This window comes from Pseudorca crassidens, chromosome 3 (assembly GCF_039906515.1).
Source record: "Pseudorca crassidens isolate mPseCra1 chromosome 3, mPseCra1.hap1, whole genome shotgun sequence".
In the NCBI taxonomy this organism is placed as follows: domain Eukaryota; kingdom Metazoa; phylum Chordata; class Mammalia; order Artiodactyla; family Delphinidae; genus Pseudorca; species Pseudorca crassidens.
This window is the reverse complement of record NC_090298.1, coordinates 17893763-17921095: the sequence shown is the minus strand read 5'-3', so window position 1 is coordinate 17921095 and position 27333 is coordinate 17893763.

Here is a 27333-nt window from a genome sequence, read left to right as displayed (position 1 = left end):
GTTACACCAATATGCATTTATTAGGAAAATTAATTTGAAACATTAGCTGAAAGTAATTATTTTTTATATTCTTGCACTATGGAAATAATTGTTTTACTCAGGTTACTGTGGAAATTGTAACTGTGGCCAGCCACAGCTGCAATCTAACTTTTGAAATGTTTTAGTGTCCCAACTTCCAGAAGTATTTCATTTACCATCTATTCACAGTGACCACATCCCTCTTAGCTTGCTTATAAATCTCACCACTAAGATCTGTTCTTGCTTTAAAAAACTTAATATAATCATAGCCTTACTTTCATGTAATACTTCTCTGTAGATTTTCTCATCTTAATTTTCCTCAGGTTAATTTTATTTCCCTCATTTCATCAAATATACTTTGGAAAATATCAAATGTAATGGCCATATTTGGTCCTTACCTGTCTTGGTCTCATGAAATAGTTAACATTATTAATCAAGGAGGCAGCAATCTACCAACAAAGATGCTGAGAAAGCCTCCTTCCAAAAGACTGTGGTTTTCAAAAGAGAGTCCCCAAAAGGCCATTAGTTGTAATCACGAGGTAGAGCCTCTCCTATTTTTCAATTTTGCTTAGCACCAGTTCTGCTGCAATAGGATGGAGCCATCCAACGGTAAAATATATATTTTAACATACTAATCTGCGCCACAGGAACATATCTAAATGCTGTGACTATCTGCTGGAGAAAACCCAATAAGATTGATTTCTGATTTCAAAAATGACCATATCTGTTTTTGGCAAGGCTTCTGGTAGTACAGCTGTGAGCTCCAGGCTTCACTGTGAATTATTTAACACCTAGAATCCCTTTGTGTTTTGTGAAAGATAAACTGAATAGAATGTCTTTGTACCCATGTGGAGAATAGCTAAACACTAAGAAAAATAATTAAAATAGGACAAGTCTGATGAATGCTTTTTGGAACACAGAGATAATATAAATGTTAATTTTCTGCTTGCATCTGTGATTTCCAGTAGCTCTTTTTTTTCCTAATTCCTACCTTCTGTGACTTTTTAAAAATGTTGGTTCAACAGATTACATAGATCATGTGTAAATGAATGTTAGATGTTGTTGTATCTTAGGATATTAGAGATATTACAATATGTTTTTCTTTTATATTTTGTCTAAAACATATATATATGTACATATGTATATGAGAGGTAGGTAAAGAAAAGATATAAAGAATTATGCTGATGAACTGGTATTTGCAGAAATTTTCTTCATGGCAGAGCTTAATGAATTAAAAGGCAATTAGGGCAGTTCTCCAGAAATGGGTAATACATAGAAAGTTCTTAATCTAGGAGAAATCTCATTATGTTATTTTTTTCAGAATTATTAATCAAAGAAGTTCTTAAAAGGAAAATGGAAAGGATTACAGTCATGTGCAGGTTGTATCTAAGAGTTGTATAGAGAGATTTAAGTGGAAAGAAATAGAGAAAAAAAGAGATTCATGTTGACATGTTAGTTAAATGCATGACGTGTAGTGGGTGGTTTTCACTCATATCTCAAATCTTCAGAGACTCCCCCAGACAGGCCATCTTATCTAAATTTTTATTAGTCTTATTTTTTTTTCATTGTATTTTTTATTATCTGAAAAAATATATTTTTGCTTATTTGTTCATTGCATATCTCACTCTTCCAATGCATACTCAAAGACATTAGAAAGTTAGAATCATTTATTGTTCTCTTCCCAGCACCTGTAATAACGTTTGGTAGATAGAAAACACCCAATCAACATTTACTGAATGAATGAGCAAACTGCAGTAGTGACAGACATGAATAGAATTTGCACATTTTCATTAGTTTTGGGAGTTGCAGAAGAAGTCAAATTATCTCTTGGCCTGTAAGATAAATATGGATAAGCATGGAGACTAAAGAAAATTAATGTCTCAAAGCTAAAGTGGAAGCTTAATTAACCATATGTATCCAAGAAGTCAAGAAAAGAGTACAGATAACATCTGTATTTGAAGGGTCCTTTGTCACAAAAACCAAGAATAATTCCACAACAATTTGAGTGAACAGATCCAAGGAATAGAAGATAAATAGCCATAAATTCCAACTTAAAAAAATGTCAGTTGTTGACCAAATAAGTCTCATGTTTTGGCATTTCTTAAGTAGTCTGTTCCTGATTCACAATACTGCCTGTCTATGTGTTCACTATAAGCTAATTATAAGTTAGTCCATAGATGCCAAAGCTTGATGTATACTAGACTAATCAGAGAAAAATAGGATTAGTTGTGATGGAAAAAATTTTTAAATATTAGGGTAATTTTGGCTTATACATGATTTGGCTTGAACTTCATGCTAACTAGAACAGTCTGTCTCATGGTCTATCAAACACACGTTATACATTTGCTTTAACCATTAAAGAAAATGGTACATTGTCCAGAAGTAAAGAATGTATGTTTTGAAGATAGGGATAAACACTTCCATTCCTGGGATCCCAATATTTACTCCTTCAATGATCAGGCTCCCTTCCCAGGTACCATGGCTACACTATAGAACTGTGCTGAAAACCGTAATTCTCCAAAGTAGTTCCTCAGAGCTATCTGAGTGGCTGTCTCCCAGACTATAGTCCTCAGTTTGGCTCTAATAAAATTCTCCTCTATTCTTATTAGAATTTTTTTATTGATTGTTTTTATCAACATTGCTCAATATAGTCAGCAGGATGTCAAAAAAACCTACCTGAGGTCACTTGGGGTCTACTTTGGACAGGCACCCTATACTAAGCATTGGTCCCTTGAGCACTACCACCACTCCTGCCCCCCAGCTTCACAGCACTCTTCAGGTGCTTTGGTAAATTCTTTCTGCTATCAGGACCTCATTATCTTAAGCAGATGGTCCATAATTTTTACTTGAGCTGTTATCTTAAGACTTGGAGTCTTAAGGATATACCGTTACCTTTCCTTGGTAAAAGAGACCTAAGAGGAAGTTCCTAGGCAGGGACTTAGGAGAATTTCTAGGCAGGAAAAGACTAAAAGGAATTTTGGAGTAAACTAGGTTGGCTGACCTTTAAAATCTGGCTTAAAATTGGAAAAATTTGTATATTGATTGTCTGAAAAAACTGTTTGATAGAAAAATGAGAGACTACATCTCTTCAGTTCTAAAGAAAAGGGACACTAGCTCCTTCCAGCCACAAGGCATTCTAAGATAACTTAGGAACCTAGCAGAAGTGTCTGAGGCTTGATCCTAGTGATGTGTAGTAGTTCCATAGGGAACCTCATCATGACACTTTAAGTCATTTATGGCCTGTCCTGGGACACACACACACAAGGACTGGCCATCCACTGCTCTGAACCCCCAGGGTGGTTTTAGACTCCTGGCGGGAGAAACTGAGACACAAAAGAGCTGAACTGAATCAAGGGTGACCCCTTGAGGAGCTAAGTTGGCAAGCAGCACACTTGTGACCCACTACATTGTCCTTAGAAATTGTTCAGACTTTAAAATAAAATGAAACTAAAAGATAATGGGAAATTGTGCTTCTAAATCTGACCAGCTTCTGGGCGGGCAGCCACCCACTGGAACTCCAAGTAGCCTCATGTACAATACGGAGCTGATAATTGCAAGTATTTGACAAAATAGGAAGATACAACAAAAGATAACTTAACTCTTAATTGGCCAAGATGGGGCTCTTCTGACATGTCTAAACTGTTTTTTTTTTTTTTGCATACACAGCTAGGAAAAAAAAAAAAGCTGGCTTGATTAAATATCTTTTCAAAATTCTGACCCTAGGGAACAAAAGTACTCCTAGGAAAAAGCTTAAGGTTATAACTCTTATTATGTCCTTGAAACGTAAACACAGACCACATTGCCTGAGACTACATCCTTTGCTCAACCAGTAGAACCCAAAACTGAAAAAAAAAAAAGGGGGGTGGGGGATGGGAAAGAGGCATTTTTAACCTCAAGCAAGTAAATTTAACTGATTCCAACGTTTATGTACAAACTAGTGAGTTTACATCGTAATACCTGATTTATGACTAAGTTTTAAAATGAAGCTATGAGATCTCTGCTTGTGTCTGTTTACATGTCTGTGTGTACATTAGAGACATGATATATCATTACCTTCAAATGATCTTATCGAAATTAGTTTGTAAAAGAGCTCTATTTAATTGACTTAAAATAAGTGCTTAAAAATTAAGTATTTCTAAATGTAATGGAAACCAAATTGAATTTTTTAAAGGATCAGGTGATCTAAGATTATTCTTTAGTGAATGAAAACAAGTTTACATTTACTGGTTTAATTAAATAGGTCTATCTTCACAGTTAACAACCTTAAGTGTAAAACTTTTATTGTACCTAAGTTTACTAAACGTCAAATAAGTTCACATTATCTGTTACAGATTTGTCAGCAAGAAAGCCAAAATTTGGTATAATGATTTATTTGTAAATTAAGTAATATAAATGAGATAAACGCTTTCAGATGAACTCTAATAATAATTATGTTTTATGATATGTCTACTTCAATTAGTTTCTCCAAATCTTTTTGATAACTTGAAATTTTAGCTTTGCTATGTTAAGTTAAATGACAGGGATTCATTGACTATCCAGATCATTTTCAAATAAGATGAAATATCGAAACATTAATTGCTAAGTAAGTCAAAGTTTACCTATTTTGTCTTACTAGAGAAAAACTAAAGATGCTTTGGTTTATTGGACACACATCTTGTACCACATTGAGGAAAGTAAATTATGTTGTTAGAAAATGTATGTTTCTAGAGGTTATGGAATATACTTATAAATTTACCAATCAGGAAATGCTGGTATGACAAGACAGTTCACAACTGCTTGCTTCTTGGTTTTTGCTAGAGATTGGAGTTTAAACGGTTAAGAATTCTGACTAATGAATGTGATTGGAACTACTAAAGATAATAAAAGAAATATTTCCATGAAAGGAAAGTAGGGTGTGTGTTTTCCATAAAAGATGGTATGAGGAATGGAAATGTATTTTTGGTGAGGTAAAATAAAGTGATTTTGTCCCAAAGCTGGTTATTTCCAAATTCAAAAGAAAATAAGTGACAAACTAATATGGATACAGAAAGTTTTAGAAGGTTTGTGGAAAAGGAACGCTGAGAAAAGAGTTCTCGGGACTAATATTGGAATGGATTTAATTAAGTGAATTTTGATATTAAAATCAGTTGGTGCAAAATTTGAATTAGATTTTCTCTCTGTTAGGTGACAGTTTTCTTGAGATATTTATTAATCTGCTTTTGATAACAAATTGTAAAGTTTCTTTACTTTTTAACCAGTCTGTTGTAACTTTCTGTATTTGCCCTTGAAATCATTTATTGTCACTTTGGTTGAGTGCATAAGTATTGTTTCATACTGACTTATGATCCTGCTTAGCCAAGTGTTTTTAAAACCTTTTGATGTCTTTGACAAACTTCCTCAAATCAAATTCTAAATGAAGTTTTTTTGACCTTTAGGTAACTTTGGGATGCTTCAGAGGCACCTGAAGCATCTCAAAGATAGAAATTAAACTTAATTAAATCCATTCCAATATTAGTAACCAACAAGGACCTACTGTATAGCACAGGGAACTCTGCTCAATATTATGTAACAAACTAAATGGGAAAAGAATTTGAAAAAGAATAGATACATGTATATGTATAACTGAATCACTTTGCTGTACACCTGAAACTATCACAACATTGTTAACTATACTCCAATATAAAATACAAAGTTAAAAAAATAAACTTAATTAGGGTTATTTGGTATGTTAAATCACATGGGAAACATTGTCAAATGAGTGGTGGTAAATCTTCTTAGGTTATATAGTATGGGTAAATGATATACACATATGTTGTAGAGATTATATGAAATTGCTAAAATTTGTATATATTCTGGTTTAATGTTATTAGTCATAATTTTAGTTATTATTTTACAATTGTCGTATGTCACAAAAATAACCTTAACCCTGCAACTTTGCTTCCAGAACCACAAGAAGAAAATGACCACAGCTGCATTTTACAAACAGATTATCTTCTTACTTCTAGGAATAATTTACAAGAAAATTCTATTGATAATGCTGGTCTACTTTGTTTTACAGATGGGTCCTACTTAAAAAATGATTGGGGTATTACCAAGATGGATATGCAGAAACATCCACAATGGACATAACTGAAAGTTCTTTTTTACCAAAAAACAAAAGTCAGCACAAGCGGAATTAATTGCTTTAACTTGAGCTCATCAACGAGCTAAAGATCAGATAGCAAATGTTTATGCTGTCACTATGCCTCTGAAGTGGCACATGACTTTGGAATGCTATGGAAACATCAAGAGTTTATTAAAGCTTGATGTTATAATCAGGAAAGCTTATTAAAAATATTAAAAAATGGAAAACAGGTTGCAGGGCTATTAAGTGGTATACAACTACCAAAACAGTTGGTAATTATTAAAATACCAGTGCATTCCAAATCTGACAGTATGGAAGCTAAAGGAAATCAGCTTATTGATGAGGCAGCAAACCCATTCTGTCTAGCCTTGAAAATGGTCAGCGCTCTCTGTTAACCCTGCCAACCCAGTGAAAGATTTCCATCTGCCGGCTCAAGAAATATGCCATTGAAGAAGAGAAATAAATAGGGCAACAATAAGGGGGAATTTTGGACCTGTCACACAAATATAATTTGGAAATAATTAAACAAACAAACTATAGTGCCTGTTGAAGCTCAAATGCCATTACCCCAGAATGTACATTCTTTAACTCATTGGACACCTGAGAAAATGGTTTTATGGGGAAAACAATATGTTTGGAAAATTTCTCCCATGATGGCTCATAAAGTATATGCTTGTTTTACTATCTACCCTAAATATAATCCCAGAAAATCACTTCATGGGTCACAAGGCCACTTTCTCTTCCTAAGGGACCCTTCGAGGTATAGCAATTGGATTTTGTCCAAATGTCACCGTCTCAAGAATATAAATATATTTTGGTAATGATCTGTATGTTTTCACACTGAGTTGAAGCTTTTCCTTGAAGAAGAGCAATGGCTTTAAGGTTAAATTGTTATTTGAAAGGATAATTCTTGTTTGGGGAATTCCTTCCAAGTTACCAGGGAAATTATTTTACTAGACAAATATTAAATCTATTTGTGACATATGGCCAATAATGCAGCATTTTCACTGCACTTATCACCCCCAATCTTTGGGACTGGTGGAAAGAATTAATGTCACTATCAAAACTCAATTGATAAAACCTTCAGAAGCATTTAACCTCTCATGGGCAAAAGCTCTTCTGCTAGTGCTTCTCAAACTTAGGTCTAGACATTTTGGTAAACATCAGCTGTCTCCTTTTGAAATAATAACAGGACACCCTATGTAATTAGATGAGGGAATATGTGAACCAACCTTACTCAAGGGAGATATATTACATTGTTGTCAGGGTCTTATTGAGGCACTTAAAAGAAATGCAAAGTTGGTAGCTAATTCCTTTCATAGTGAGCTCCCCAGAAACAAAGACCTTGAGGATCATGGATTACAATCTGGAGATTTTGTTAGTTAGAAAACACATCAAATCAAAGACTTTTTGTAGGCATGTCAGAAAGGACCTTATTAGGTATTATTAACTAATCCATGCACTGCCAAATTAAAAGCCATAGACTGATGGATTCACATCCCTCATTTCAAAAAGGGTTTTTGCATTGGACTCGTCTGTAGAGAGGACTGCTGACCTCAGACTTAAATCAGTGCTCAAACAGAGGAGAAAGAACACCCACACCAGGAGGAGAAGATGACAGCACTGGTAGACAGCTGACCCAAGAATCAGAACCAGGACTGTATGACCCATCCTACTAGTTCAAATGAACTGGTTACTAAACATCTGTCTCACTATGAAAATTGAAAGTTATTTTTTTTTAATGAAAGTTATTGTTTTACTTCTAGCTATACTTTTGCCTCAATGCTCATTATGGAAAGAAAATTATCTGGTAAAGTTGTCACAAAGTATAGCTACTGGGGGCAATCTAACCGATTGGTTGGATCTCTCATCAAATTCCTCAGTCAATAAAAATACTGATATAAGCCCTTCATCATTCCTGTCACCAACTTTTCAGATGTTCCTAAAATTACCACTCAACTAGACTAACCTCTGTCTGGCCTTCAGGTTCAAATTCTTCACATATTAATGGATCCATCCCTTGTCTGATACTATCCTCAGTTCTTAAAGACTGAGCACAGATTACCTTTGCCCCATCTCTTACTTGATAAACAAATGTCTTAAAGAGAAAAAACATGAGTAAGTTATGCCAGTAACTCCCATATGTTAAATACAGTACAGATGGCTTTTGGAAAGCCTGCAAGAAAAATGATTCATGGGTTAACATTGTGTTAACTAAACTTCCAGTTAATGAGACTATCAATGAGAGCACTCTGGGAGGAATCACTTGTGCTCCCCCAGGTTTTGTCTTAGTATTGGAATTAACCTTCCTTCTCAAGGATGTGCACATAAATGTCTTAATAGCTGGCAAATAAAACATTTATGTTTATTAGGATATTATGTTATCCCATTGTCTATACATATGGAAATAGATGAACCTTCTTTCTCTCTTTATTACAGAGGCAATAAATCTATGTTAGCAGGATGTCAAGATACTTGGTAGCAAAGTCTTTTGGGAATCTTGGTTCTTAGTGCAAGAGTATATGTAAACAGAGATATGATCAGAAATCTATCAGCTACCATCAAATAGCTGAGGGCTCTACAAAAATCATTTCAGAACAGATAAAAAGTATAAGATAAAAGGGTTGCCTTAGATTTTCTACTGGCTAAACAAGGAAGTATTTGTGCTATTGCTCACACTACTTGTTGTCCTTATATCAATACCTCTGGAGAAGAGATATACCTAGAAAGACATTCCCAAAAGATAAAATGGTTACAAGATGTAAGGCAAACTGACTCTAAGTGATCTGTTCAGTTGGCTCATCTCAGAAATAAGAATTTTTTCCCACTCTGCTTTACAGATGCTTATCACTGCCATAGTAGGTATCACTATTCTTTTCCTAGTTATAAATCTATGCATGACATGTATCACTGCTTGCTTTAAATCTACTGCTAAAAGTACAAATACAATGTTCAACAGTTTGACATCACTGATAATATGTGTAGCCTATAAAATGTTTCCCTGTCAGCATATACCTCTGTGCTTGTTCACTATATCTGATTAGTTTTCTCCCCAAAATGGATAACTAGGGGAAAAAAAAAATATATATATATATATATATATGAAAAAGCCTGTCACTGAGGGACACGATGCACCCACTGCAGGCAGATAGTACCACCCTGGCATCGAGGAACAAATATTTTGATCATCAAAGCTTTATATCAAAAGATTTGCAATCAAAACATGGAAATAATGAAAGAAAATTTCACCTATTGAGGTATAGGGAAGTCATTTTGGCTTTAACCATTAAAGGGTGCATTGTCCAGAAGTAAAGAACATCTATTTTGAAGATAGAGATAAATGCCTCCATTCCTGGGATGCAACTGCCATTATTCCTTCAATGGTAAGACTCCCTTCCCAGGTCAAGGCCACACTGACCCACTGTGTACATACTATTCTGTCTTTTTTTTCCCCTTAAACCTTGAAGGAATGTATCTTCCTTGCTTTTTTTGTTCTGACAAGATATAAAACTATACTGAAAACATGCTTCTATAGAGAAGTTCCTCACAGCTATCTGAGAGGCTGTCTTCCAGGCTATAGTCCTCATTTTGGCTGGAATAAAACATTTCTCTGTTATTATTATAGTTTTTTTATTGATTATTTCTGTCAACAGTGGGAAGGCTGAGAAAACAATGTTACAGATGTCAGCAGGGTTCAAATGCCAAATGTTAAGTAGCTTTCCCTTCCCTAAGGGAAATGGGAAACTACTAAGAGTTTTCACTGAACAGGTAATAAAGTATGGTTTACATTTTTAAGATTTATATTTAAAAATAAATTTTAAATTTTGACTGCAGTATAGATTGGAAGTAGACAGGCAAACAGATTAAGATGTCATTGAAATCATTCAGGTTAGGAGGAATAACTGACCTGGAATTGTGACAATCTGGGTAGAATGTAAATATAGAATCCAAAATTATCTAGGAGGTGGAGTTGACTGGAATTGGTAAGTGAATGGATGTTGGAAGAGACGAAGATGCTTAGGATAGCTGTTGGTGCCATTTAATAAAGTAAAAACCACCATAAAATAAGTTGATTTAATGAAGAAATTTGATGAATTTTATTTTGGACTGTTGAGTTTGACTTGCTTTCATGATAACCATTTGGAGGTGGCCCTAGTAAAAGGAAGATAAAGGAAGAAGGCAGGCAAGCCAAATTCAGGTGAACATAGTTTATGACCAGTGATCAGTAAGAGATCAAGAGGTGAGAAATTATGACTGGATGAATTAGAGCACTACAATAGAAAATACGGTCTAAAAGTTGGGATTTAATTAGTTATCATTTCAATTCATCAATCTTGTGGATTGACAAAGGCAACCTTACCAGGATTATAAAAGAGGGTAGCATAAGTGGAGGAGAGAAGTAAGGTTTTTCTTATAAGTCTAGGTAGGCTGGATTGTAAATGGTGAGATAGAAATTTAAGTAAATAAGAGAATTCCTCTTCAAGCCATGATAAAATAACAAAGAACAGACTTAACTTTTGACTTCAAACAACAGGAGAACTGGGCAAAATCAGACTATTGACTCCAAAACATGGGGAATGTGATGTGATACTCCCTGGCAGAAAGGAAATAAACATTATTAGCTCTACAATCACCTAAACTTTCTGGCTGGAACAATTTTCAGAAGCAGAAGAATGTGAGCAGACCCTGCTCACTTTACTGAGTTAAGGAGGAAGAGATTGCAGCTCCAGAGGCTGAGACAGTAGGAAATTATGGGGCAGAATTTGAATAAATGCTAAAGCTTGCTCTGAATCCAGTCTGTCTGGTTCCAGGCAGAGCCTGTGCTCTAGTTACTCTGCTCTGCTCTCTTTCTCTAGGTTACACAATATAGACCAATCTATCATTTGTCAGTTATTTCACCACAGAAGGCCATACTTACTGCTTTCTGGTCTATTGCTCATCTCCCAAATCCAGCCCCTCATTACATCCAAATGTTTACAATTATGCACATCTTAAGCCCATTTGCGGTCAAGAGGTCTAATTTCTTATTAGGTCCACACTTCAATGATATCAAAGATCAACATCTCCAGAAGCATCCAGCTGTACCCTGCCATTAATTTACTAAAAAAGTGCATGCAAGAGAAAGGAAGTTTAAGGAAACTAATATATATGATAGACCCCACAGTTCCTGAGCTCTCCTATTGGAGAGTTATTTATGTACATCTTGGAAATGCTGCCAATAATAAGCAATTTTAGATGGTAAGGAAGAATATGGAAACTTAATAGTTATTGAGGAAGGGTTAAAATCAATTTAGAATTTTAATTCCATGAGTTTCATTATATATTTTATAAACTTAGGGTGTGAGATGTGGAGGAAAAACATATATTCAGTGGTGTAAAGAGAATACAATGCATTAATACAGGAACTGTGAATAACTTATTTCTAACACTTTTTATTAAAGTAGACAGGACAGAGAATTTTTATTTCATAGATAATTTCCTCGTATTTTACTGAACTTAAAATTGAATAAGAATGGTTGACAGTGCTCGAGACTCACCTTGAAGACTATTCAAAGGGCAACTTCCTATGATTTGAGCAGAGCTAGTCATTCAAATCCTTCCCTACTGTTCAACTTGGCTAGTCTCCATTGATATTCACCATTGACATTAATGTGTGATGGACAAAACTGAACCACAGACAGAACTAAAGACTGAGCCTGTCAAAGGATGCTCCTGAAAACTGGAAATTTATGTCAGAAATGTGCTGAGAATTTTGTTCAATTGTACCACGACTGTTACTTTTACCTTATAAGGGGAGTAAAGCACAAAGTCAAAGTCTCCAGAATAGTGAGGCAGAGGTGGGTAAGGAGAGAAAACTCTCACAATCAAGGGAAGGGAGCTTTTCCTCTCAAGTGAAATCCTTACTCAGGCTGGATGAAGTCACACACAGGTGACAGTTCCAATAAGGAGCTATGGGAATCTGAGGAGCATATGCCTTGCCATGTCCTTATTTATGTAATGTTCTCAGTAAATATACATATCATTTTGTACAGAAGAAAATGTGCTTGTTATCTTTTGGGTATCACTTCATTGCCTCATTTTGAAAAATACTAATTGTTTCAGTAAGGCAGCATATGCATTTATGTTCTGCTATCAAAAATAGAATTTAATATTTGTTTAATTCATTTTTATGTCTTAAATGCACATGTTCATGTTTTCTACATGTGAATATTGTGTGGCAGAAAAAGATCTGCAAACTGAATGGCTTTGGGAGATTATGAAATTTTAATGCTCTAAAATTAAGAGTGGGTGCATTTAACTCATTTAGTTAAGTACTTTCATGAAATTACTTTTTAAAAATTAAGGTAAGTTGGAGTGTTATTAACATATAAAAATAATAGAGGTGTCATGATTTTAACAAATGCTCTGTTAAATTGTGAAAACTATGCTATTATATCAGTCAACATAGTTAAATAACATGAAATATACTACATCACTAAAATTTTTTTAACTATTTTAAGAATGATAGAATTACTTTGTAAATTTTAAATAGGAAATACAGGTGTATTTAAACGCTTATTTAATAGCCTTTTGGTAAATTTAAAAAGCCTGTCATATGAAAAGAGTATCACATAAAAACTAAAAGCATATAAATTGTAATTGGACTCATTTCTGTGAATACTGGTGACAAAATCAAGCAGCTTTGTTAATTTTAGCAAATGACTTTAAATAGTCAATAAAATGGCAATAATATTAACATATTCAGAACATTGTCATAAAGAGAAAATAAATCAATACAAGTAAGATATTTAACATGGAGACTAAAATAATAACATAGTTATTAAGACTAGTAAAACTAAAACTAAAAACTAATTATACAAATACCATAATTATTAGTATCATTTTTATAAAAATCGCTAACATGTTTGTAGTTTACTGTATGCCAGTCATTGTTTTTGTGGTTTTCATATATTAATCCATTTTGTTACTATTACCTTTACTTTTCTTATCATAATATTCTGAAATTTATGGTATATTAGCAGTTTTGAAAAATACCATAAATACAAGAAGGAAATTCTTAAAATCCCAGAGAAACAGCAGAGTCAGTAAATAATTTTCCTAATTTTGTGAAAATAAAATTTACAAAACTATGTTAAACTGTATCCTATTTTTAAAGATAATGCATCATATCATTCCAAAAATAAGTTAATCTAAATAACATTCATATTTTAGTCTATTAAATTCATTTTCCCAGTTATCTTAAGTTTTACAACACTTTAAAAAATAAAATTTTATGAAAGATGCTGAATGTTTAGTCTCCAAAGCTATAAAATTTAGCTTCACTACCAACTTATGTGAAATGTGCCATTTAGTCTTTTATTTTTACATATATATTTCCCCAGATGTTTTGCAATCTGTCTCTTTTCTTGAAATCAACATCACATTTTTCTATAATAAACATGTTATCATTTCAGAAAACTTGAAATAAAGTCATAATAATGAACATTAAAATTACCCAATATATCAATCTACAACCCAGGGTTAACACTGTCAATGTGGTAGCATTATTCCTTCCAATCTTTTTTTCTATGCATCTTTACCTATATTTATATTTTTTTATGTATTATATTTGCTCTACATTACATCAATTTGCTAATTAGGACTTTTTCACATAGAATATTTGCTACAGATAAATTAAGAAATCCTGTCCATGTTTCCCAGATATCAATATTGTATGGCAGAAAAAAACCCTGCAAACTGAATGACAATAGGAAAAAAGATATAGCTTGTCTATCTTTACTTTTAAATCATAATACTAATAAAATTAAGTTGATAATATCTACCATGTAAAGGTGAAGGGCTCAGTTTCTGAAGGCAGACTGCCTCGGTTTGAATCCTGGGTCTCCCATTTACTAATGTGTGACTTTGGACAAGTTACTCATAAGCCTCATTTCAAATGGGTAGAAGCATTTCAAAAACTTGTCAGATTGATGTGAGAGTAAGTGAAATGATGTACGTGAAAATGGCTGGCATATTTCCTGCCACAGAGTTAAGTGTTCCATAAATGTTTTCTATTATATTTACTACTATCATTTACAATATAAGCAGAATCAGGCTTTTTTTTTTTTCTTTCTCTTTACATCACACGGAGGCAGACTTCATATAACAGTGACACTTCGTCTAATTTACATTAACCAACTCATGCAATTCCTTACTGACCAGACCAAGGGAGTGCCTTACCTATTGTACTATCCAGACTTCTACTGGGAAGCTTTACAATGCCTGCTGCCCCGCTGCACCCCTCTTTCTAGAACTCTACAGAATAGCTCCAGATGGTCCCTGTAAATTTTCGACAACCTTGGTCAACGTTACAGGTTTGGGAGCCTGCTTGCCTGTTTTAGATCAACTTTCAATCCATTCTGAGCCTCTGTTAGTAGGCCTGTCTTCCTCCTTTCCTAGTAGATCTTCAGACTCAATGATGTTTCAAGTAACCCAGCTTAGTTCTCCTCCCTGCACCTGAAAGAGGCTAAAATGTACTCCAAACATGGATATACAAAATGCCTTTCATCTATTCGCCACTGTCAGTGTATAAGTGAATGTCCAATTTTTCATTAATATAATACATCGGACATAAACACGGTCAATAAAAGTCTATTTCAAAACAGATTACTTGGAGTGAAATAAATGTAAAGCTCTTGCTATATACGGTAAAATTGAGTTAAAAAAAATCTGTTGTGATACTGTATATCCACACATCAGCAGCACATGATAAAATCTCAGTGTTCTCTCAAACACAAGGCAAGAACTGGTTTTTTTCATATGTCATTATGACAGGAAACATCCCATTTCATTGTGTCTCATTTTAGCTTATTTTTTCTCTTCACAGAAGTAAAAATACATACACTTATATTTAAAATAATGATGAGAAAAACAATCACATATTTATTAGTCTTACTATTAAGAAATAATATCAGCATTTGGGTGTATAACTTTCTGGAATTATGTGCACATATAGTTTTTGTTTGTTTTCCTTTTTAATAATATTGCTATGGTATTACGAACATTATTAACATGAATTTTATTTCTATTAACAATTTGATTCTTTTTCCATGTCAGTGTTCTTTAATTGGATTAAAGTTAACAAAAATATAGCATTTCATGCATTTCATTCATTTTTATAATAAATTTTTATTGTCCTTGTTAAGCATTTAGGGGGTTTTCAACTTACTGTTTAGATGTCACCATGATGGCCATTCTTAAAGCAATTTTGTTTATGCTCGAATGTACCCTAAGAAAAAAATTTAAAATACAATTGAAAAATTTAATAGACATTCATATTTATAAGGAAATACAACTTGCTCTCAGAAAAAAAAATAATTGCACCAATTTAATCTCCCAACACAATCTGAGCATTCAATTTTCATTTCTACTACAACAGCAGCATAACGACTCATTTTTATAGGTTCTAGTTTTGCGTTAAATTAAGTGCTTTATGCTGGTTGGGTATTTTTCTATTTAATTAGTGGGTAGAACTTTAAAAAAATTTAATAACAATCTAATCTCTTCAGTTTATTCTCTGTTGCTACAATTTGTTGGCTGTTGTTCTGCTACTTTCGTTCATTCCACCCTCTGTTGGAATAACAGACTTTTTTTTTTTTTTTTTTTTTTTGTGGTACGCGGTCCTCTCACTGCTGTGGCCTCTCCCGTTGCGGAGCAACAGGCTCCGGACGCGCAGGCTCAGCGGCCATGGCTCACGGGCCTAGCCGCTCCACGGCATGTGGGATCTTCCCGGACCGGGGCACGAACCCGTGTCCCCTGCATCGGCAGGCGGACTCTCAACCAGTGCGCCACCAGGGAAGCCTGGAATAACAGACTTTTAATTGATCTGCTTACATTCTTTAGATATTAAAAACATTAATCTGGACCTCCCTGGTGGCACAGTGGTTAAGAATCCGCCTGCCGATGCAGGGGACAAGGGTTCGAGCCCTGGTCCGGGAAGATTCCCCATGCCATGGAGCAAATAAGCCCATGCGCCACAACTACTGGGCCTGTGCTCTAAAGCCCACAAGCCACAACTAATGAGCCCACGTGACACAACTACTGAAGCTTCGCAGGCCTAGAGCCTGTGCTCTGCAACAAGAGAAACCACTGCGATGAGAAGCCCATGCACCACAACGAAGAGTAGCCCCCGCTCGCCGCAACTAGAGAAGGCCCGGGCGCAGCAACAAAGACCTAATGCAGCCAAAAATAAATAAATAATTTTTTAAAAAATTAATCTTTCTTCTATTACTTTGTTACATATATTCACAGCTTATAATTTTCTATTCAATTGTTTTTATAATTGACACATACTTTTAAAAAACTGAGGTAGTCTAGTTTTAAATATGTATATGCATGGTGGACAAAAATATATAATTATTTACATATATGCATATATACACATAATTATATGTATGTTTGAATTATTTTATGTAGCAGGTTCCATAAATATTCAACTGCCAGTTAAATATTTGCTCTATATTTTTCTATTAAAATGTGATTGAATTGATCAAGGTTGATATCACTAGTGAAAATCATGTTGATACATTCATTCCCAATATATTTCGATAAGAAGGACACTTGACTGCTATGGTATTCTTCATAAAAGACCATAAAGTCAGTGTAACCATGAGGAAAGATCAGAAACACTCAGATTAAGAGATATTCTACAAAATACCTGAGCAGTTCTCTTTAAACCTGTCGAGACCATGAAAAACAAGGGAAGACTGTCACAGATCACAGGAGACCAATGAGACAAGATGACTGAATAAAATGTGGTACCCTGAATAGACTCCTGGAAAGAAAAATAGTGGAAAAACTGCAGAAATTCAAATACCATCTGTAGTTTACTTAAGAACACTGTACTGATGTTAATTTCTTATTTTTGAAAAATTTACCATGGTTGTATAACATTAAGAAAATTGAGTGAAGTGTGTATGGAAACTTTCTGCATTATCTCTGCATGTTTTCTGTAAATCTAAAATTATTCCTAAGTATATTTATTTATAAATTATGATTATGTATCTATACAATGATACACCTAAAATTTACTCTGTTTTAATGTAAGAGTAATGCATGGCTTTTTCCTAAATGGTTAATATTCTCAATGGCAAATATACGTCTGTTGGCTTCTTAAAAACTTTATATACATTTTTATATTATTAATTTCAGCAAGCCTTTTAATTTGTCAAATTATATCTGCCTATTTTCTATTTATGATTCCCCTCTCTTAGCTAATAGATTTCACGCCACATTTTATCTCTGAGTGTTTTCTTACTTGTTTTTATCTCTGATCAGAAGTATTTTTAGAAATATGATCATGTATATATTGAGCTTTTTTCTTGTCCTTAAGCTGCCATACTTTCTTCATTCAACTTTGTTTGGTTTTGTGTTTGTTGTTTATTCATCTTTGTGTTGTAAGTATAAATTCAAGGCTCAAGTTGCAATCTTCCTCTCCTGTATCATATGTGAGGACAGGGAAATACATATTTTTCCTAGGTGAATTTTGAGGTCCTAATATTCAACTTTGCACAGCAGTGGTCTGCTTTTCTGAACTTGAACCCTATTTTCTCACTAGAAGTTTCCTAATACATTTAATTGCACATCTGTGCTGTAACCTTGATCATGTTGAACTTCTCCTTGTCCTAGAACTAATCCTGTGTTATTTCTTGTGCATACGGAGACAGGTTAATTTCCATAATAAAGTAAATATAGTGAGAAAGTCTCCTGTCACAGGAATTATGAATTCCAAGTTATAGTCTGATTTAGAAAGAGATTAGTTTATGGGTGAGGCACATAATTTCTTTGAAATTCAAAGAAATTTCCTCTCAAATTGATGGATATTTTTTCTATTTTCTAGTGAGTACAACAAATAGGTCTAGAATTTAGGGATAAAGAACGCATGTGAATCAAAATCTTCTTTAGTTTTTGGAAAATATATTTGTTTAGGTTCCATCGAAGTTGCTTTAGTGTAGAGTACGCAATGGAAAAAATGTAGTCCAAGAACGTACTTAAATCTTTCTCACTGATATTGGTTATATCAAATCTCTTCCTTTTTGCAATAACCAATTTCTAGATCTTGGCATATTATTCTCTCTCCTCTATAACTTAAAAGACATAGTCACATTCTACCTTTTTGTTGTATCTTCATAAGCAATTAAAACAGATTTTTCAGGCACTGTAGTTGGTTGTTCAAACTCACCAAATTATATTTTGTATCAATAGCATCTGTTTCCATTAAATCTTTGCTCTTTTTATCAGATGACATTAGCTACATTATACAGTAAGTCCCCTACATACAAACGTGTTCCATTCCGAGAGCATGTTCGTAAGTCCAACTTGTTTGTAAGTCCAACAAATTTAGTCTAGCTACCCAACTAACACAATCGGCTATCTAGTACTGTACTGTAATAGGTTTATAATACTTTTCACACAAATAATATATAAAAAATAAACACAATAAAGAAAACATTTTTAATCTTACAGTACCGTACCTTGAAAAGTACAGTAGTACAGTACAACAGCTGGCATCCAGGGGCTGGCATCCAGTGAACAGGCAAGAAGAGTTACTGATTGGAGGAGGGAGAGGAGGTGGGATATGGTAGAGCTGAAGGGGGGGGATCATCAGCAATAGGAGACAGAGGGCAAGCTGCAATTTCACTCACGCCTGACATTGATGGCACAGGTTCTGGTCCCCTGCTGATTCAATTCTATTTACCCTTTTGAAAATATGATCCAGTGATGTCTGGGTAGTAGCTCTTTTTTTCTCGTCATAGATAATACGGTAGCCCTCAAATGTATTCTGTACAGCTGCTGCAACCTTCGTGTACTATTATATGTTCAGGTTCTGTGTTTCAAAAACTAACAATGCCTCCTCAAATAAAGAAAACCCCCTTGCCATTTCCTGTGTCATGAATCTCTTTGGTTCTTCAGTTATTTCTTCTTTCTCTTGTTTCTCTTCATCCTTTCTCTGGGCCTCCAATTCCTGGCGCTTCTTACCAGTACCAGCTACATTACTGCTGCTTTTATGCTTGCTTCCAGACACCCTGGGCTTGAAATAAAGATAGTGTACTACTGTACTCTATACAGTACTGTAAAGTACACAAAAGCACAACGACTTGTAAAGGATGCATGCACGTAACAATGTATGCCAGACACGTGAACTAGTTTACGTGACTGGACATACAAATGCATGTTCGCATCTATGAAAGTTTGCAACTTGACAGTTCGTATGTAGGGGACTTACTGTATTCATAATGAAAGAAAAATATTTATATAATATCATCATTTTTAAAAAATCAAATGGAATTGGCATGCAAATAAACTTTATTCAGCAAAATTTAGCTAGCAAATAAATAAAGTATGGCTAAGACTTCTTGACAACTTCAGAGAAATTGCACTATCTTAAATTTACAAAGGTGTTTTATTTTACTTAATTTTCCTTTCTATATTATGTTAGCATTTGACTTAAGTAATTTAAAGACTATAAAGAGTTCGTTGCCAACGATAACTGGCTTTTAAGGGTAATTAGGAAAAAAAAATCCTTGAATTTAATAATAAAGTACCTTGCTATAATAAGGAAACAACCTGTTCTATAAACTATGATAATTTGATTAGTGAAAATTGTACATAACTTGGAGAAGTAAATGAGCTGTAAAGGGTAAAAGTAAAACTACAAGCCACTTCCCAATTAAAATGTACACATGCATAAGAATCTGTGTTTGTTTTAAAAATAGTTGGGCTTCCCTGGTGGCGCAGTGGTTGAGAGTCTGCCTGCCAGATGTAGGGGACACGCGTTCGTGCCCCGGTCCGGGAGGATCCCACATGCCGCGGAGCGGCTGGTCCCGTGAGCCATGGCCGCTGAGCCTGCGCGTCCGGAGCCTGTTGCTCCGCAACGGGAGAGGCCACAGCAGTGAGAGGCCCGTGTACCGCAAAAAATAAAAAAAATAAAAAAATAAAAAAAAAATAGTTAACTGTTATAATTTGTTTCCATCTAGGGTATTTGCATTATATTTCTCCAACATTCACAATAGATATTTTCTTAAAAACTTTGAGATTATTGCTGATTTTCTCCTTAGCAAGCACACATAAATACAACTAAAATTACATGAAATATGTCCTACAGTATCATATTGGAGATAAATTAAAATTAGAAATAGCTGAGTTACAATCTTCTAATTCAGGCCAAGTCCACAGAACTTGACAGTTTCAGGTTAATTATTGCTAGAAAAATATTCCTGTTAGATAACACAGAATAAGTTTTACATTAATTCTTGCCTGGCCAGCTCTGCACCTTGTTACTTAATTCTTGAATGTTCCATTTCCTCAGCAGCAAAAACACTCAGGAATCCAAGCTTGAGTTAATTTTTATTTTTTCAGCTACTTTTGAATCAGTATCACAAGTCATCAGTACAAATTGCTAGCCTACAATACTACTAAGATTTGCCTTGTTTGCTTCTCCTTTTTATTTTCCATTTTTCGAAGTTAAAGTGAACCAAATATCCTACCTTAATTTAAACTGAGAGCAACGGAAAAAATAAACTAGTTCACAATTGATTCTAAATGTCAGAAGATTTATACTGGATTTTGGGAATGCTACATGATTTTTTGTAATTGCTCTATCATATCACTTTTTCCTTCACACCCAAATTCTCTCTTTATTGATTATATCATTGACTCTCTTGGATTTCCATGTACAACAGAAGTCCTTTGGGGAAGACACTCTTCCACACAAATACAGTATGAAAATGCTTTGTTTCCCGTATTTGTTTCCACTTAGAAACAAAATAAGTAGACTTTTCTTATTGCACTTTGAAACTTCAAGTCTACCTTTGCCAGAATAGCTTAGTTCTTAAACTACTCTTTATCTTAAGAAAACTGGTGAAGGGAGCCAAGTTTTATCTTCCACCATTGTTACTGACCACCCTGAGTCAGTCCCCAGAAAGGGTCCTCCTGTCTGGTGTCCTTTGAGCCAGCAGAATGAGCCCGAGTTTGCTTCAGCTTGGAAGCAAAGCCTTATTCTTTGCTCAAACAATGGAGAAATGTGAGCTTGTGCTCTAGGACACAAACTCCCGGAGAGTCTGAGGGTGGGGCTGCTTTATAGGGTTTTTGTCACTGGGGAGGGGGACAGAGTTCTTTCAGAGAGGGTACTGTTTTCTACTGGGCCATGCATGCATGTCCATGTTTTATTATTATTATTTTTTAACATCTTTATTGGGGTATAATTGTTTTACAATGGTGTGTTAGTTTCTGCTTTATATCAAAGTGAATCAGTTATACATATACATATGTACCCATATCTCTTCCCTCTTGCGTCTCCCTCCCTCTCACCCTCCCTATCCCACCCCTCCAGGCGGTCACAAAGCACCAAGTCAATATCCCTGTGCCACTGGTCCCTGGGCCAAGACCTTGGAATTTACTCTGAGGAGATTGACTTGCCCTGTCCAGGGAGGTATCTAAGGGGACAGCAGTCTCCAATTTGTCTCCCATTTAGGGGGATAGTAGCTCCCAATTTATCGAAGATCTCTCTTCCTGGGAGGGGTGTAGTGTATTCGGGACATACAGGAAAGAACGGGTGAGTGTGTGTTCACCCAATTTACATTCGAATGGCTCTATCAATGCCCGTTCTTGAGCCTTACTTGATAACCCCATAATTTTACAACTCTTGTGACCGAGTTTGCCTGATCTGGTATTCAGAACCAGTAAGGGGCATCAGCGTTGACTAAGAATTGGATAGGGATAGGCTTCCCCTTATTTCCAAAGTCAGCCAGGGCTCCTCGGGGGTCAATTGGAGTGCCAGCTTAGAAGCCCTTGGCCCTGTCATTCTTCATCTATTTGGACCATCTGCCGTTGAGGGTAGTGGCTGGGATATGCCATATCTGTCCCCCTTTGGGGGCGGCAAGGGCATTTTCCCTTCCAGTGTCCCTCTTGTTTACATATGGCATGCTGATTTTGTCCTAGTTTCCTTGGCTTGCTATCCCTCAGTGGGGGGCAGGGGTCACTCACTGGAGTCAGGAATTTCCTTGGGCGGTTATTCCAGATTCCCCTGCTGATGGGCTGACATTGAAGGGCTTGCCTCCGGGTCTTTTCATCCTCTGACTTTTCTTGGTTGTTAAACACCCAGTAGGCAAACTCAACCAGGGGAGAGACAGGGGTATCTAATTCTATTTCCAGTTTCTGAAGTTTATGACTAATGTCAGGGGCACTTTGAAATGAAATATGACCTCAGGATTGCATTCCCTTCCAACAACTCAGGGTCAGTGGTGGTATAGATTCAGAGGCATTCCTTGAGGTGCTCTAGCCATGCTGAGGGGTTCTCTCTTGGAACCTGATTGATTTCCTTTATCTCATTCCAACTGACAGATTTCTTTCCTACTGCCTGGATTCCCTTTGTATCATATTTTTATAATGGGTCAGACTGTCTTCCACTCCACTCTCCAATGTCTTGTTGGCCCCATTTGGGTTTGTTATCTGGGACCCCTTGATTCCTCAGTCTGAAAATAGCATGAAATAGCATATTTCTGTTTTCTTTGCTTCTTCTTGGGCTTTTGAAAAGACCATGGCCTTTCCTTCCCTTGTTAGGAGTATACTGAGGAGGCTTTGGATGTCAGCCCACGTGGGGTCATGGGCCTGAAAGATTCCCCTAATCAGATTCAGGAACCTCTCTGGATCTTCTCTCAATCCCTTACTATGACTTTTGCAGTTATACCAATCAAAAGTGGTAAACGTGATGCACACCTGGGTGAGCCCTCCTTCTCCATCCCAGACCTGCCTCCAAAGGAGTACTTTTTCTGGCGGGTTGTTGGATCCTAGCTGATTAGCCTCACTTCGTGTACTTGCTGGACTATGTTCTGGGGCAGGGGGTTGGTCTGAAGAGGGACCCTCATGCCTGTGGCCGAAATCAGAACACATGAAGGAAGGGTGTAGGGAGGGCGCAGTAGAAGGAGGGTTAGGGAGGAGATTAAGAAGGTCCTCAGGGGGAGGGCCTAGGACTGGTATTACCTCAGTGGAGGAGCGCCCACATCCCTTTTGAGGGTTTTTGTTCCGATAAAAGGCCATAAAAAACTGGACACAGGGAATTTCATTCCATTTCTTTTGTCTCTGGCATAGCAAGTCCAGTTGTAAAAGGTTGCTGTAATTTAGAGACCCACTGATGGGCCAACTTTCCCCATCTCCCAGCTGGTATTGGAGCCAGTCTGTATTACATAGCAAGATGAAGTGTTTTGGGGTCAGGGGTGATACCCCAAAATCTTCCCGTTCTGCAGGATGCACCCTAATGGGCTATCCTTCTGTATGGTGGCCATTTGGTTCCCCATTCCTTAGAGATTCTGTTTTAGATTTGTTTCCAATTTCCAAGGTGGGGGGGAGTTAGAGTTATTTGTTGGTATGAAAATTCCACAAGATTTGACCCAAATAAAGATTTCTGGTTCTGGAAATTTTGAACCAGCACCAAATTGTTAATGGATTCCTCAAAAGTCCAAAACAGGAGGTGGTCAAATGGTGTGGACTCTCATTTAACTGGGGGTGTCACTTGAATGTGTAATGACCCGTTCATCCTTCCTCAGTCAGAATGTCTCACAGGAGGTTAAATGGGGCTACCTCTGGGCCAGAGCAGCTTAGCCACCTTAGTTCCTGCCCTCTGTGTTCCCTTAGGGGGTGGCACAGCTGACTGAGGCAGGGGCCTCCTCTTTCCCCCTTTCAGCCAAAAAGGAGGAGTTTTCAGACTTCCAGCCAGGTGAGAAAAAATTACGAGGGATTCCCATGGAGTACTTACCAGAGTGCCGGGTCAGCTGGTATCCTGTGCTGATCCCAGAGGAGAGCCCGTGGAAGCTAGGCTGATGAAGAATCACCCAAGGTTTGCTTCACAAGCAGAGGGGGAGGAGAGGCGGGTCGGTGGGTGTTTCCTGTTCTCGCCAGCAGCTCACGGTCTTGCGGGCGGCTCACAGGGCCCCCAGCCCACTTCAGGAACTCAGACATGCATCCTTATCCATTCTGTAAGGCGGTCCTCACTACCTGGATCTTTCCGGGTTTCGCCTCCTGGCTCATGGTCTGTCCAGTTCCTTTACCAAACTGGAAGTGATGAGGGAGAATATACCGTTGACCCAGGAGGTCAGTGAGGAGGGCAAAAAGTCCTGGTGCAGCCGTTACTGCCTTGTACAGGGTTCAGGCAGGCGGCACTGCTGGCGAGACAGCGGGTCAGACAGCTGCGGCTTTTTCTCATCCACAGGACCCCGCCGTCCCCGGGCATCTGGCACCAAGGGAAGGACAGCCACAAGCAGCTGGAAGATACGCATGAGTATCATTCTCCAAGCCCCAGTGACAGCAGGCACAGTGTGATCCCCTCGAGGGGGTGAACTGCATATGCCCCTGGGGGCTACACTGTGTGCGCACCACACCCCCGTACCGGGTTCCTGGGCAGAGTTGCTCTGAATTCTGCTGAAGGCTACCGCCATTGTAACCTGTCGGTGAACTCAGAAACCAGAGCCAGTCAGCCTCACACAAACCTTCCAAAGCCTCCGCCATCCTCTCGCTGGAGCCAGGGCGAGCCGAAATTGTCAGGCCCCCCCAAAGTGTCCTCCTGGTGTCACCCATGCCAATAAAACAAAACTGAGTTCAATTGTGGAGAGGTGCGAGCTCACGTTCTAGAACTCCTACTCTTCCCAACAGGTCCTGGGCGACGCAGCTGAGTAGCGTTCTTGTCAGCCAGGCAAGGAGCAGGCGAAGTCTCGCGAGGCAGGCGCAGCTGTGTGGCTCAGGCTCCAAATCTCGCGGAGTCTCTGCACACGGCCTGCCTCTGCCATCTTGGATTGAGAGTCGTGTTCTTCTGCGTACGGTCTCTGAGCTGAGGTGTTGGAAGCAGGCGTTTCGCACAAGAAACCCTGGTCTGAGGTGCCGGGTTCGAGGCCTCTGCACGCGCCCTCCTGTGAGCAAGTGAGACTAAACTAAATGTAGAGAAAAAGAAGAAAGGTTAGACTTTATTTTATTACCCAGATTCTATATTTGTTTCCTGGGAATTGTTAATATGCTTTGCAGGTGACACCACCACAATTTCTTTTAATATACATAGAGCAACAGAATTATACCTAAGAGATATCTAATGTTTTCTCTGAATAAACTATTTTCTTTCAGAATTCTATCTTAAGGCAGATAAAGGATTAATGTAAGCTGTAGTAGAGAATTTTCATAAAGGGAGGAATGGAGAATGGAAAACTACTTTGGCTACCTCGAGTTTGTATCCCAAATAATGCAACCAAAGATCACTTAGTGAACCTTTTCACTGAAGAACATGACCTAAAAGACCATTAATAAATGAGACAAACCAGCTGTTAAGTTTCTAAATCATTAATTCCCGGTAAAGATGTTTTCAACATTCCTAAAGATAATGTATGTTTCACGGGGACTGTAGTAGACTGAATGATGGATTCTCAAAGATGTCCATGTCAGGCAGACTGAAGACAAGGGGAAAGAAAAGGAAAAGAAAAAAAGGAGAGGTGGTAACAGAACCAGAGGTTGGGGTGGTGCAGGATGAGCCAAGGAAGGCAGGCAGCCTCTGGAAGCTGGAAGAGGCATGGAAATGAATTACTCCCTAAGCTTCCAGAAGGAATCCAGCTCCTTCCAACATCCTGATTTTTTAATTCTGACCTCCAGAGTTGTAAGAAAATAAATCTGTATTATTTTAAGCCACTAAGTTCGTGGTTCGTTATAGCAGCAATAGGAAACTAATACAAGGACAGAGATTTTAACTGACTTGCTCTCTGTGGTTTTCCCAGCAGCAAGAACATTACTTGGAATATAATAGGGGGTCCATATATACTTGGAGAGTGAATGAATTTATGAGTGAATAGTTCTAATAATTAATTAACTAACTAATTAAATGGTCATGGTAAGGCATGGGGTATAGACTAGTATATGGGCAAAGCTCTGTGTTTCCCAAATCTCTGACAGCAGGAGGCAGGCTATAAAAGCTTCAATCTTATTCTACCACTACGTTTGAGCCCTCAAAATTCAATGTTTTCAATAAGATAAATACTTGTTTCTCACTCCTAAATATCAAGAGGAGGGAAAGTAACCCAAATAGGCATCTCTGCTCCACAAAGTCATCCAGTGTTCAGATTCCCTTCTTTCATATTCCGACATTGCCTTGTGAGAGACTTGAATTATCTGAAGTTTGGTTCATTTTTGTATCTTGCAATTGATACAGACTGTTCTCTGAGAACTTGGCTAGGGTTATGGAAAAGAACATCAATGAATGGTCTCTCCATGTGGCCTGAACTTCCTTACAGCATAGTGGCTAGATTCCAAAGTTGAATATCCAGAAACAGAAATGAGCCAAATGGAAGCAATTTCTTTTTTTATGAACTGGACTCAGTTCATATTCCATCACTTTTAACATACTCCATTTGTCAGAATGATCACAAGTCTCCAATAAAATTGACAAGGTGAAAACATAGAATCCAACAAACACTGGGAATGCCTAATTGTAAGCAGAACGTGAGGGATGGGACATATATCTATGTGCCATGTATAAAAGATGCAAACTAACAGCTTCACCATAAGGGGGAGAAGAGAATTTGAAGAGGAAGCAGCTTTTATTTTTTCTCCAAAGATGTGACATGGAGGTTGCATACATCACTTCTGTGCATATCCCTTTGACTAAAATTTAGCAAAGTATCCACTCCTAGGTGACACATGCCAGCCAAGACTCTAGTGGAGGGGTAGTTATTACTAATGGGAGGAAAAGAGAACAGTATGTGTCATGATCTGCCACAGGAGTATCTATGCATATCCTTTTTCTTAAATGTATCACTCCCTTCACAAGGAAAACAACCTATGATCCTATGCATTACATCCAGATCAAATACTAGAATATCTGGGAGCAGTCTTCACCATAAGTTAGATTATCTACCTATTATTCACACCAAATATATAACTTACTTGGAGTAAGAATATTAAAATTACAATAAAATTTCCCATTTGGAAAAGGAAAGAATGACCAGGCGGTCACTGGTCAGAGCAATACTAACACTATTTTGCTAGAAAAGAACTGCAGAGATTCTCTGTCCTATCACTGGAGTAAGTTTCTTGCTTAGAATTCATTTCTGCTTATTGGAAAAAATTTCTTGTGCTCTGTCCTTTGTGGCCCTGGCGTTCCCTTTGAAAAAATGTGTTCTTGTTGTAAATCTTCCCTAGCCATA